Source organism: Myxine glutinosa, chromosome 2 (assembly GCF_964187855.1).
Source record: "Myxine glutinosa chromosome 2, kmMyxGlut1.1, whole genome shotgun sequence".
NCBI classification, from domain to species: Eukaryota; Metazoa; Chordata; class Myxini; order Myxiniformes; family Myxinidae; genus Myxine; species Myxine glutinosa.
The window spans coordinates 89,135,550-89,146,121 of record NC_136262.1 but is presented as its reverse complement, the minus strand read 5'-3'; the positions used below and the strand labels follow the sequence as shown (position 1 = coordinate 89,146,121).

Below are 10,572 nucleotides of genomic sequence, written 5' to 3'. Positions count from 1 at the left end.
TCCATTGTATAATTTAAATAAACATAAATGCAAATTTCGCATGTGGAAAAAGTAAGTACACCCTTGGCTCTAATAGGTATTATTGCCCCCTTTGGCAGAAACAACCTCAAGTAGGCGTTTCTTATGACTGTCTACCAGTCTCTGACATCGACTGGGAGAAATTTTTGCCCACTCCTCCATGAAGAATTCTTTCAGCTGTGCGATGTTTGAGGGGTTTCTTGCATGCACAGCTTGTTTCAAATCCCCCCACAACATCTCGATGGGATTTAGATCTGGGCTTTGACTTGGCCATTCCAGAACCCTCCATTTCTTTCTTTTCAGCCATTCCTTGGTGGATTTACTGGTATGTTTAGGGTCATTGTCATGTTCCAAGGTCCACCTTCGGTTGAGCTTCAACTTTCCGACAGATGGCCTCACATTATCCTCAAGCACCCTCTGGTACAATGAAGATTTCATAGTGGATTATATGATGGTGAGCTGCCCAGGCCCTGATGCAGCAAAGCTGCCCCAAACTATAATATTTCCACCACCATGCTTTACAGTTCGTATCAGGTTCTTGTGGTCAAATGCTGTCTTTGGTTTTCGCCAAACATGTCTTCTGGTACTGTGGCCAAATAGCTCTACCTTTGACTCATCTGTCCAGAGCACATTGTTCCAGAAGTGCTGGTCTTTGCCGAGGTGTTCATTGGCAAACTTTAGTCTTCGCCTGATGTTCTTTCTGGACAGCAAAGGTTTCCTCCTGGCACACCTCCCATGTAGATCAAATTTTTGCAGCCTCTTTCTAATGGTAGACTCGTGCACTTTGACATCAACAGTGGCAAGAGCTACTTGTAGGCCCCGTGATGACATTCTGGGGTTCTTAGAGACTTCTTTCAGCATCTTGCGGTCTACTCTCGGGCTGAACTTGCTGGGGCGGCATGGCCTGAACAAGTTGGCAGTTGTTTGGAATCTTCTCCACTTGTAGATGATCTTCCGGACAGTCGAATGATTGATTTCAAATAATTGTTTGGAGATCTTTTTAAACCCCTTCACAGACTCATAGGCATCTATAACCTTCTTTCTGAAGGCCTCAGAGAGCTCTTTTGATCTAGGAATGGTGATGCCGCACACTTGAACAACAAAGAGCAAACCAAACGAAATGTCAGAGTTTTAAATAAGACAGGTTCCTCCAAGATCCTCTCTAACGATGTTCTAATCATTTGCACCTGAGCTGGTGCACCTGATTCTAATTTTAGGTATTTGAAGTAGTGATAAATGTAGGGGTGTACTTACTTTTACCACATGCGTAATTTACATTTATGTATATTTAAATTATACAATGGACTACAAAATGTAATTGTTTCATGATATTTGTTATATTATATCACCTTTATCTATCAATATTGTTGAAATGAAGATCAAATAGCTGTATGTTGAAATATGTTGAAAAAGTCAAAACTTTACAAGGGGTGTACTTACTTTTTCACGTGACTGTAGAAGAAACATGAAAAATATATAAGAAACAGAAGAGTGGATTTTCCACCAAAAGATAATGACAAACTATACACAGTGTAAACACATCTCGTTTTTTTTATGTATATACATATATATATACATATATATATATATATATATATATATATATATATATATATATATATATATATATATATATATATATATATATATCTATATATATATATATATACATACATATATATATATATATATATTGTTACGGTCCGCGGATTAGATGTTACTTTTACCGAGCGGAGGTAACCGCGGCCGAACAGTTTTTTCCCCGACTCACCCGATTCACCCAGACGTTGGCCGTATCGCGCCACAGCTACTCAATGTGGGAAAACTCTAAAGCGACCGAATGCAAAGAGGAAGAAGAAGACGTACAGAAGAGTAACGGGGTTTATTGTTTACACGCACATAAGCAAAAAGAGCAGTCACGATTATTTACAGGGGACATGAGACGCAGGTGACACAGTGGAAATGACTAGCTTACCTAACAGGCTTAATTAATACCCAGGACAGAACAAATGAAGACACAGACTCACGCGGGGAATTGCAGAGTGGATTGGCTGGAAGGAGGAATGTTCAGCTCGGGCCACAAGCTGGAAGGCTTGGCAGGGCGCACAGCAAGCCGGGCCTCGTCAGGCTGGGAGCGAGCAGGGCGACGGCGGCACGCGTATCTCGCTGCACGCGGCCGGGGCTGGTTGTCGCTCCACGTCTCGGGCTCTTTTGGGTCCTCCCCTTCTTTCTCCCAAATCGTCTGACGCGTCTTTCTCTCCTTGCGCACTTGTCTCTCTGAAGGTCGTCTCTTTTCAGACTCAGAACTCATCTGCTTGGGGAACGTCCCGCAGCGGGTTATATATGCCCCGCCCCTCAACCTTTGCGAACCTCCTTGATCTTTCTTGCCACACCCTCTCGAAGTCCAACCCCTTGTTTGTGGTTGGTTGAGTGGGGCTTACTCACTCCTCCCCTCTCTGACGAGGTGGGGACCCGCCTTTCTTCCCCAACCCTGCCTCGTGGCCAATGGCGGCTTTGGAGGGGATGTAATTGCCAATCGAGGCTTGGCAATGACGAAAGGGGGAAATGGAGGTTTTTGGGAATGGGAATGAAGGGAATCTATCTCTTTCACTTGGTGCAATGGAGTGTCATTCTAATGGAAGACAAGGCCTTACTCTAAAACACATAATAAGATATAAGCTACTGAACAAGGGTTTTATCGTGTCCTGCAATGTGGTGTTTATGGAATTAACTACTGAGACGCCCTTTTTATCTTTACACAACTCTGGAGGCAGGAGGGGCCATATCCAACAATGTTACACAACAATTTCCAATACAATACAATTTAAAAAATGCCATCCTCATATCCGCAACACTGCACCCTCCTCCTCTTAGGCACGTCCCGGGCCTACAACTTTTATTTAGTGTGACACGTAGGTGTAGTTCCCTCTACTTTTAACCTGACCCTGAGTGCGACAGTTTTAAAACATAAATAAATATGTCCCGCTGCTCCATTGCACCCTGCCTAACAGACTCACGCCCACAGCTAACCGAATTGCGGAATTGGTCTTCAAACTACACACTGATGGTGGGGAGCATTATTTACAATTGACGCTACTTTTATTTACAAAACGTAACCCAGGACCTGTAATTGTTCTTTCTGGGGGGGGGGGAGGGGGGGGAGACAGTCTGCTCTGCATCGACGCACCATGAAAGCACCCAAAAACGCACCAATACACCCCCAAGCACCAATCGGTGCAGTCACCATTGTTCAATGAAAATAAAAACAACAACCCCTAACCCTGCAGGTGATCTCTTGCTCTTCGGGTCCCTCTGCTGGCTATTATTATTTCTTCCAGTTGTTGTCATTTTCTTTGCTGGCGGCCTATTTGCAATAAAACTTGCCCAAATGTGTCCATTTTATTTATTTTATTTATGGCCCACAGGGCTGACTGGTGTGGTTCACCTGTGGGGCATCGGTGCCCTGTGGCCAAGGTCCGCCAGCAAGATTTCGGGCCCTCATGGCTGGTTCCAGCAGAGGGGCCAGGCCCCAACCCATGGGGTCCACCAGTGGTGCTCGGCCACAGACATGTGGTCCATAATGTGGTGCATCGATGCAGGCAGCTGGTTCTGGGAGTTCCGGGCGCACAATGGAGGCCTCACGCACGCTCCCCTCGGCGCCCAATGGCACACAGGTCATGTGGGAGACAAAAGGGGGAAGACAAATGAGCGAGGGGTAAGGTCACAAGGGTACACATCAATAAGGCAATGCAAGGCGAAATGCGTACGGAGAGTGAAGTGAGAAAGCTCGTCCCTACCGTACGTCTCCCCCCTTGTCACCTACACTACCCTAGCCCTCACCCCATATTTACAAAAATCTACACATTTACAAATCCGTCGCTACCGTCACGTCTCCCCATATTTCCCCTATACCAAATTCGTCTCCACAATACCTCTACTTCAAAATTTGCCATCACCCAATTCATCATCAATCCTCATAAGGAGGAAGAGATGGAACAACAAAGCACAATGTCACACCCACGTCATGATGCATCTCACAATCCAAAACATTTGCATCAAAAATAATTAAACATGGCATGGTGTGGAGGTACGTCATCTCAGGTGAGTGGATGCAGATGGTGCGAGGAGACTTCAATCCTAACTATCCTCTAAATGACATTAACACACTTTACACTACCCGGGGTCTTTCCCTGCAAATCCATTGGCCATCTTACACTATGGGTTCTAAAAACCAATTCCCATTGACCAAACTGTGGTGCTTCTCAATTTGGGGTCTCACTCCCCCGATTCATCTCCCGGTACCCTTGCACAATTTCTGGGCTGTGACGTGTAGCTCTCCCAGCAGGTCTACCCACCTGCACACCTCCACCACTGCAGTTGCCACCCGAGCTTACCTAGCTCCTCACCCTAACCTATCTAATTGGGGAAGGCCCCTCCTGGCTCTGTCACCCCTTGGTGCCCTCTGGCACTGGGCTACCCGGGTCCGTCCTCCGGATCCTCGGGCCCCATCCACAACAACTCTACCGGCTCCCAGAGCCCACCTGCGGCCTCACCTGGCCGACATCCTCACAGTGGTGGAGTGCCCAAACCAACTACACACACTAACAGTCTACACGCCCAGCCATTTCCACAACACTAATGCACCCATCCAATCACCATTCTCTCACCCGCACCACAGACGCCAATATCCAACCACAATTTACCTGTACCCTCTACCTAACCGTTACACTACCCGCCCCGGGTATCCGTGATGGGGGTCCACTCTTCCCCCATTCACACCTTCGCACCATCCACTCCACTCCATAGTTTCCACCATACTCACTCTACGACCATCCATTCCAATACTCCATATATTCCACACTCCATGTATTCCATACACCTGTTCTCCATTCACCTGTAGTTGCACACCTGTGCACTCACACCTTGTGCCACCTGCACCCTCCTTCTCCCTGGACCATGTGGTCAACACAATACACATCACCATCACTCTCATCCATACACTGCTCCATCCACCTGTTCAGTTGCACACCTGTGCAATCACACCTGTTCACCATACACTTTTCACAATACACTTCTAATCCTCAAACACACAGCATCATCTCATCTAACTACTCCCCTCTGAAACTTGCGCTTCCCAGTCGTCCCTTTAAACTATTGCGCTCCCACGTCATTATCATCCACACTAATCTACCTGCGTCCCCACTACAGGTATCATTGTCACTAACTAATCTTAACGTCACCTAAGGTCAATCTCTAGGGCCCTACACACGATATATCCTAACCCTCCCGGGCTAGTTTTCACTGCCATAAACCCCATAAAACTAGTGCTCCTTTGCCCCCCGTCTGTGAGGGATGGTGGATTGGCCATCCCATCACATGGGGCATCTCTTACTATAAATTTTGCTCGTCCAATTTCAACAAATCAAAAATTTGCCAATCATCTGCCAATCACTGTACCGTTACCAATCATCACTCTGCCAATCCTTTGCCAATCATCAAATTTCGGGTCCAGACCACTATCCTCATCATTACAGTCTACTTACTAATGCCTCTCGGTGCGCCAATTCACTTCCACAGCCCGGCTTCGTAAAGCCGAGCAATGAACGCGGGTTGTTTGGTGCCGGCGGCTGGATGCGTCCGACATTCGGTGCAGGGAAGGAGGTTTACCCGGGCCGAGATCCCACGCACCACCTCGGCACGGAGCCATCCCATGGCCCGATCTCGACCTGCCGGAATGCCTCAACAAAAAGGGGTCGCCATGACGACCCTTCCTATCGGGCTGCCCGCTCCGCCTAGTGGAGCACGGACGCGGCCGCTCAAAGCGATGCCCAGCATGGATCGCGTACGGCGGTCCTTTCGAACCCACCGTGGTTCGGATCCCCGCTGGTCCTCGCGGCACGCGAAGCTGCCCGACGCGCACCGAGGGCCCGATTCGGCTATAAGTCGTTCTAACCTCTAACCCGGTTACCGTCGATGCTTCACCTGCATGCTTACATGCATACGCTACCCCTTTCTTGCTCATACCTCCAGCTGTTCCCATGCTCCTCGTACCTTTCCTTACACGCCTCGGTACACTCATTCCGCTCACCGACTTGGTCACACACCTGACCACCGAACACCTTGGCACACATTCGTCGCTCACACACCTCACCAACACACCTCTTCGCGCCCCCTCCTCGGTCACCTCCTCTGTGACAACCACAGGTGTGCTCTAACCCGCACACCCAACCACGTGCCTCACGACCAACTCAAGTGTGCATTCCCACACACGCTCTACCATTCCAGGTGTGCATCCTTCCATTCCAGGTGTACATCCTCGCTCACCTGTCATAACCAACTCACGCTCCGTGTCACTCTCACTACTCTCACCTCCACTCTCGGTCGCGCACTCACCCTTACTCTCGACAGCACACTCTTTCCTCATGCACCTGTCCGTTACACACCTTTCTCGCGCATCCTCTCCCGTTACATCCTTTGTAACACTCACCACAGGTGTGCATTCTCCCTTACTCTTGACAGCATGCGCTTTCCCCATGCACCCGTCCGTTACACACCTTTCTCGCGCATCCTCTTGCGCACACTCTTTCGTTACTTCCTCTGTAACACTCTCCACACCGCGCTTCCATGTACCCCCTCGCACACGCGCTTCGACCAACTCACTTTTGATGGCACACTCACTCCTTGGCGTGCACTTTTTCCTCACACACCCCATGGTCGGACATTCTCGCACACCTCTTTTTTCGCACACCAGACCTGTCGCACACTTCACCAACGGCCTCTCACGAACACCCGGATCCAAACCAATCCCCAAGCCGACTGAAGCTTTCCTCACATCATATACATTGCCACTCACCTCCGTACCTCGTCGTCGCACCTCCTTTGCCACCTGCAAACTCTTTATTTGGTTAGTGAGCAGCACATTATGAGTTGAGCACCGACCTTGTACCAATTCCATTACCTCCTCCTGGATTTCTCTCTTAGTTTCTGTCCGTCTCTTCTTAATTTCACTCACCTCTTCTTCCACTTCCTCTAATTTTTGTTTAACCTCTTTTATTTCTCGGTGCGTCTCCTCAAGTTCGTCCTCTAAGGCTACCGTGACCGTCTCTATGTGCATCCTCACCTGCCGGTCCTTTGTCTCCATTATCTCTGTCACCTCGTCCACCCTCATTGTCAGTTCCTCACGTACCATCTGACATTGCCTCTGTGTCGCTATTAATTCGTTTTTAATTTCTTTTTGTGTCGCCTTTAACCCTCCTAGTACCGCAGTGTTCTTTTGAACCTGCTCCACTAGTTCTTTTTGTCCCTCCGTCAGCTGTTCCACCTCCTCCGTCAGATCTTCTATTCCCCCTTGTAACTTTGCCGTATTATTTCTCACCTCTTTCTCCATACGCTTCTCACCTCGCTTTCCCTCCTCGCGTAGCCCCGAAACCTCCTCACTCACACCTCGTCGTATCTCCTCCATCTCCTCCCTTTCTTTTGTAGATGCCGCCCTCATCTGTCCCAATTCATCCCTCTGAGCATCCAGTTTGGTTTCTACCCCGATTTTTACCTCCTCTATCTGCTCTCCCATTTGTTTAATTTCTCGGGCGGATTGCTCCCCTATCTCCCGCAATTTGCCTTCCATCCTATTTTCTAGCCCCATTAACCCATTCTTTACCTCTTTTATCCCGTTGTCTAACCCCTCAAATTTGCTGTCTATCTTCCCTATTTGGGCACTGGTACCCCTCACTTCGTCCCTCATTACCCCCATCATTCTGCTTTCCATTTTCGCACTATCAGCCCTTGCTTCGTCCCTCATTTTGTCCATAAGGGCCCCGATTTGTAGCAACAAAAGGTCCGAATCCAACGGCGGCGCTGCTACTGTCGCGGGCGCGGCAAAATTTGGTGCCGCTACACCCACGTGCACGAGGACGCCATTTTGCGCGCCTGATACTCCCTCAACCGCCTCCTCATTGCTCCCCTCCATTTGATCCTGGGTTACTCCTAACCCCTCTATCTCTCCCACCGGCATCCCGTCGCCTTGACCAGCCATGGCGCGATTTCAAAGTTCAGGTTTTGTAAAACAAAACAAATTTCGGCCGCTCCAAATTTTGACCAAATTTTTTTTTTAGATGTTTTAAAAATTTGGTTCGGGCCCCGAATCTCACCCCCAGACACCAATTGTTACTGATCGCGGTTTAGATGGTATGATGGGCCGAGCGGATGGTCCAACCGCGACCGTTACAGGATCCCCGACTCACCCGATTCACCCAGAACTTTGGCCGTATCGCACCGCAGCTGCCCAATCTGGGAAAAGACTAAAACGACGAAATGCAAAGAGGAAAAGGAATAAAACGAGAAGACGTACAGACGAGTAATGGGATTTATTATTTACACAAGCAAAAAGGAGCAATCAAGGTTTATTTACAACACATAAGACGCAGGTGACACAGTGCAAATATTAATTTATACCAGCTTAATTAACCCAGGACAGAACAAACAGAACAAACTCACATACAAGAAGGATGGAATGGAATGAATGTTGGAAGGAGGAATGGGAAGGTTCAGCTGGGGCAGATGGTTCGGGCTTGATCCCGCACGGGACGTCGGCTGGACCTCGACGGCCACCGATGCCACCGCTATCTGGTCCCCGCGGGGTAACGGGTTGAAGCTGCCTGGTGGAGTCAACGCTGCTTGTGGAGCCAAAGCTGCTTCTCTGGCTCAGCTCAGGGCGCGTCTGCCGTCTCTGGCGCAACTGCTGGTAATGGCCCTTGAACCTTCTCTCTCTTGGCCCTGGTGTCTCCTCACCACCGACAACTCAACGCAACCAACGCAACCACTGACCACTCAACGCCACCACTTCTCACCACCGACTTCTTACCGCAACCAACGCAACCACTGACTGACCCTCCACTCACGACCAACTCACGACCCACTCTCGTGCGCGCCTTTTATAGCGCCTCCGGCGATTAATCCGCCGGCCTTTTGGACACGCCCATCGGGGTGCTCACCTCGGCCCTGGTTGGTCGCGCGACCCTCTCGCTCCGCCCTTGATGACGACGGGCGGGCACGCCCCTCTTCCCCTCTATGACGAGGTGTAGACACGCCTTTCTTCTCCGACCCTGCCTCATGGTCAATGGCGGTTATTGGAGGGGAGGTAATTGAGAATCGAGGCCCGGCAATGACGGAAGGGGATGTAAAAGGAAATGGAGATTTTGGGGATGGGAAGGAAAGGGGATCTATTCTCTTTCACTGGTGCAATGGAGTACTTCAATTAATGGGAGACACAGCCTTACTCTAAAACACAGAATAAGAGATAACTATCAAACAGGGGTCTTCTATTATTTGGCTGATGTGTATGCTTGTGGACTAATTATGGGATGCCCTTTCACCTTTACACAGCTCCGGAGGTAGGGGGGCGCAGAATAAACAATAATAATAATAATACAGCACACAATCAAAAAATATACAGTCCTCATCTCCGCAACAATATATATATATATATATATATATATATATATATATATATATATATATATATATATATATATATGTGCACATACTAGTATTTATATATACACAGTGTACACACACACACACACACACACACACATATATATGTGCACACACTAGTATTTATATATTTATATATACACAGTGTACACACACACACACACACACACACACACACACACACACACACACACACACATATGTGCACACACTAGTGTTTACATATACACAGTGTACGTACACACACACACATATGTATGTGCACACACTAGTATTTATATATGCACAGTGTACACACACACACACACACACACACACACACACACACACACACACACACACACACACACACACACACACGTGGATTCTTTGAGACCTCGGCGGGCTCCGTACCACCTTCTGAAATCTGAATTTGGAGATAACAACCAATGGAGACACTTCACTCCCAACACAACACTCCCTCAAGGTAAATAAAACAATCTCAAGTCCAAACATATCGTGTGTGCACTCTATGATGCTGCAGCCCCCAGCTCAAAACATTTCAATTATACCTGTAACAGTTATTGAGGGTTTCTCCAAGCTATTCTCCATCAAAATTTCATCCGTGACCTTCAAACATTTCCAGTTTTTTTTTTTTTTACCCGAGATAACCCAGGGGTTGCGAGTGAGAAGGAAAATAAACATAAAATAAGTAATTAATTCCGTGCACATGACGCCTCTCCCCCCGGGCTTTACCGTGCGCTCGGAATCACGTGGTGACGCTCTATCTCTCCTCTCCCACGCTTGCTTGCATCCTTCACCGAATTCGTCTCCAGCAGTCAGCCCCAACTCGCAGCCTTCATTCAGCCGAGCTCGGGCTCCAGCTTCCTTTGCCTGCGGAGCGCCATGTACGGCAGCACGTGCCCTGCGGGCGGGACGTGCCACGCGCTCACATCTGCACGCGGTGGCACAGGTCATTTGCTCGTTTGTCTCCGTTTGCTGTATATTGTCCGTTTGCATGTCGGGCATGTGTATGTGTGCCTACCTTGCGACGGGTGCATATATATACATATATACATACAT

The 10,572-nt window shown here is 48.4% G+C and overlaps 1 protein-coding gene across 1 annotated transcript in view; it reads left to right on the top strand.

Annotated features, from left to right (window-relative positions):
- Positions 1-10,276: 10,276 nt before the first annotated feature.
- LOC137421603 (3',5'-cyclic-AMP phosphodiesterase 4C-like) overlaps positions 10,277-10,572 on the top strand; it is a 198,975-nt gene continuing 198,679 nt past the window's right edge. Inside the window, exon 1 of the mRNA XM_068107818.2 lies at positions 10,277-10,462. The gene's annotated coding sequence lies outside the window, so the exon portion shown is untranslated. The remainder of the gene's footprint in view (positions 10,463-10,572) is intronic.